Source organism: Hordeum vulgare, chromosome 2H (assembly GCF_904849725.1).
Source record: "Hordeum vulgare subsp. vulgare chromosome 2H, MorexV3_pseudomolecules_assembly, whole genome shotgun sequence".
Taxonomy (NCBI): Eukaryota; Viridiplantae; Streptophyta; class Magnoliopsida; order Poales; family Poaceae; genus Hordeum; species Hordeum vulgare.
In genome coordinates this window covers 56,550,469-56,554,769 of record NC_058519.1, presented here as the reverse complement: position 1 = coordinate 56,554,769, position 4,301 = coordinate 56,550,469, and positions in this window count along the sequence as shown.

Genomic DNA, 4,301 nt, shown 5'->3' with positions numbered 1-4,301 from the left:
AGTAGAAATGCCCATGTTTTAGGAACCTATTTTCCATGTATTTTAAAGCGGTCATTGGTATTTTTGCGTGTAGGGATTGCCGCTAGTTTATTTTCCCGTGTATAGGTTATTTTCCCGCATTTACGTGTGGTATTATTTTGTTGTGCAATTAGTTTTAGCTTTTGAGTAAGTTAGTTCGCGCGATATTTTGTCGTGATGCCCTTTTGTTTATTTTGTAGGATTTATTCTGTGCTTCGTTTGATTAAGTTGTCAACTAGGGAGTTGTTCTTGGATGTTTTCTCTAGCCCGTGGTATTTTTGGTTGCAATAAAAGTGCATGTTTAGGTGTGGTTTGCTTGCTCTCATGTTGCTAGAAATAGTGCTGATTTGGAGGTGCTGAAATATTTCTAAGTCTGGAATCTGTCATATTTTGTTGTTGTCTTGTCTTGCTTGCATCTTGTGATATGTAGCTCTTTTGAGGTTGGTCCAATGGAGTTAGTTGTAGCCCTTGTGTTTCTCTAGCATGCTGTGAATTTGCATGCCATCTGGAGGCCTGTAGCTATGGGTTTTGCTGCTGTCAATATGCCTTCAGGTCGAAAACTGCACTTTCATGAGGTGTAATTTTCACTAAGTCTGAAATATTGTGTGAGATGGCATTTTGTGTCTTCTTTTCCTAGTGATCCATGATGCCATGCTAGTTGTTGTTAGTTGTTTGTAGTAGTGCTTCTTGCCCTCTTTCGTGTCATGCCTTGCTTGAGTTTATCGGAGTTGTGTAGCCGCAGTTGTGGGGCGTAGAAAATGCCATGTGGCTGATTTTGGCAGATTGTGGTGATTTTCTTGTTTTGCTCATAGTTGTTGAACCGTAGATCCGATTTGATTGTGTCCTACATGAAACTTGCTTAGAATCTTGTGGAGATTCATTTACTCTTGCTGGTTGTATGTTTTGAAGTGCTCGTGACCGTCGTTGCATACATTTTGCATTCATGTCATCATATCTTGCGGTGCTTGTATCTTTTGATCCGTAGCTCCGTTGGAGATGTTCTCTATGTGTAGATTGCTTGAAATGACACGTAGAATCACGTGAACCTATTTGTTTTGCTGTTTAACAACTAATTAAATATGTTAGTTCAGATCTGGACCGAATAATAAATTAACATGTGAGGTCGTTTCGGAGATGCTATATGTCATTTCCGACCTCATTTAAAATGCCTAGATAGGAAGTGTGATTATGCATCACCTCTTGCCATGTTTAACAATATTTAATATTGCCGTCTATCTAATCGGGATAGAACTAAATAATTAAACGTGGAGTTTCGTCAATATGCAACTCGTTGCATATTGAACTTCACTTAAAGTGTAGTGTTTGATTGTGTGAATTGTCATGCCGTGACTTGCATGTTTTCATCAGCTCATGCATCATATGTGTTGTGCATCGTGTGGTGTATATCGTGTGTTGATTTTTGTTTCCGGTTTGCTTCGTCTCGATAGAGTTCCGCAGCGTGCCGGATTGTGAGGACCCGTTCGACTACGTCGGTTCGTCTGCTTCACGGAGGCATTCTTCTTCCAAGCGGGATCTCAGCCAAGATGATCATTTCCCCAGATACCATTACTATCATTGTCATGCTAGTTATTTTGATGCTATCGATTATGTCTCGTTGCCTACCACATGTTAAATATCAGCCTCTCAACAATGCAATGAAAACCATCAACCTGTTCAACCTAGCAAACCACTGATTGCCTATGTTACTGCTTGCTTAACCGTGTGTTAGCGTTGCTAGTTGCAGGTGCAAATGCTTCCATGTGAAAGAATGGGTTCCTTGTTATATCACCATATTAAATGCTATTTAATTTAATGCACCCATATACTTGGTAAAAGGTGGAAGGCTCGGCCTTTCTTGCCTGGTGTTTTGTTCCACCTTTGCCCCCTTAGTTTTCGGCTACCGGTGTTATGTTCCATAAATGAGCGCTCCTAACACGATCGGGGTTGTTATGGGGACCCCCTTGATAATTCGTTTTAGATTAAGACTGGTCTGGCAAGGCCCAACTTTGGTTCTACATTTGCCTAATAACCTAATAATAATGCATAGGGACCCGCCGGCACCCGAGGAAATTTAATCAACCCCCGCGCGAGTGCTCCTCATGAGTGTTGGTCCAAATTGGCAGACTACGGGGCCACCGCGGGGCAACCCGAGGTTTGGTTCTCCTAGTGTGACCCATCCGTCGTGTCCTGAGAACGAGATACGCGGCTCCTATCGGGTTCGTCGACACGTCGAGCGGCCTTGCTGGATTAGTTTTACCTTTGACAAGATATCTTGTGCATCGGGATTCCGATGATGCTTTGGGTATTCTCAGAGTTGAGGTTTTCCACTAGGGAATCCGACGAGATCGCGAGCTTCGTGATTGAGGATTTCTATGCGGCTTGTGGTAATTTGTGATGGACTAGTTGGAGCACCCCTGCAGGGTTAAATCTTTTTGGAAAGCCGTGCCCGCGGTTATGTGGCAACGTGGAAGCTTTGTTTAACACTGGTTCTAGATAACTTGAAGTTAACTTAATTAAAATATGCCAACTGTATGCGTAACCGTGACTGTCTCTTCCGTGAGTTCCTTCTCCGATCGAGGACACGGTGAGGTTATGTCTGACGTAGGTAGGTGTTCAGGATCATTCATTTGATCATCAGTAGCTCAAGTTCGCTATGCGTAGATTTTCCCCCTCTTATTTCTGGTACTCGTAAGTTTAGCCACCAAATATATGCTTAGCCGCTGCTGCAACCTCACCACTTAACCATACCTCACCCGTTAAGCTTTGTTAGTCTTAATACCTTTGGAAATGAGATTGTTGAGTCCCCTGTGGCTCACAGATTACTACAACACCAGTTGCAGGTACAGGTAAAGGTCACTTGACGCGAGCGCGTTGATTGTTCATTTGGAGTTGCTTCTTCTTCTTCTTCTTCATCATCGATCTAGGATGGGTTCCAGGCCGGCAGCCTGGGATAGCAAGGATGGACGTCGTTCTTCTTTTTCGTTTGTTTTCGTCCGTAGTCGGACCCTGCTCTTACTCTTCATGATTATGTAATGTACTGTTGTGACTCTGATGTAGCTTGTGGCGAGTGTAAGCCAACTCTCTATATATATCTTTTTTTTTCAGTACATGTACTTGTAACGATATCCATTCTTGCGACACGACGAGATGCGCTTCTATCCCTGACGAGGCCCCCGTGCCAAATTGAGGATAGGGTCGCATCTTGGGTGTGACACTTCCCGTCTCCACACCCCATTCCATTCCATTTCCCTCCCAAAACCCTTCCACGCCGTGCCCGCCACCCTCCCGCCATGGATGACCCCCCCTCCCCCGCCGAATTCCGGCGACCTAGCCATCGTCCCGGTCACCAAGGCGAAGAAGACGAAGGCGTCACAGGGCACGAAGAAGCCGCGGTCGGAGCTCACGTCAGAGGAGCTTGCAAAGATGGACGCGGAATCGGCCAAGAGGCGGAACCGGTCGGCGGAGGTGAAGAGGACGGATGCTGCGAACGCGTACACCATCGAGCTCACTGTGCTGGAGGCCGCACGATAGAAGGACGATTGAAAGGACGTGGATGTCGCCTAGAGGGGGGGTGAATAGGCGCTTTAAAATAATTAAGGTTTAGGCTTGAAAAAATGCGGAACAAAACTAACATTTAATATGTCAAGCACAAAACCTACAAACAACTAGGCTCACCTATGTGCACCAACAACTTATACTAAGCAAGATAAACAACTAAGTGATAGCAAGATATATTACAATAAACAATATGTCTATCACAAAGTAAAGTGCATAAGTAAAGGGTTCTGGTAAGAGATAACCGAGGCACGGGGAGACGATGATGTATCCCGAAGTTCACACCCTTGCGGATGCTAATCTCCGTTGGAGCGGTGTGGAGGCACAATGCTCCTCAAGATGCCACTAAGGCCACCGTAATCTCCTCACGCCCTCGCACAATGCAAGATGCCGTGATTCCACTAAGGGACCCTTGAGGGCGGTCACCGAACCCGTACAAATGGCAAACCTTGGGGGCGGTCACCGAACCCGTACACGTGGCAACCCTTGGGGGCGGTTACCCGTACCCGTACAAATTGCTCGGGGCAATCTCCACAACCTAATTGGAGACCCCAACGCTTGCCCAGAGCTTCACACCACAATGATTGAGCTCTGAGACACCACCAAGCTTCTAGGATGCTAAAGCATCCACGAAGAACAATATCTAGGGTACTAAGTACCAAAGGTAGTAAGCTTCTCAACTTCTCACTTCCACGTATCACCGTGGAGAACTCAAACCGGTGCAACTA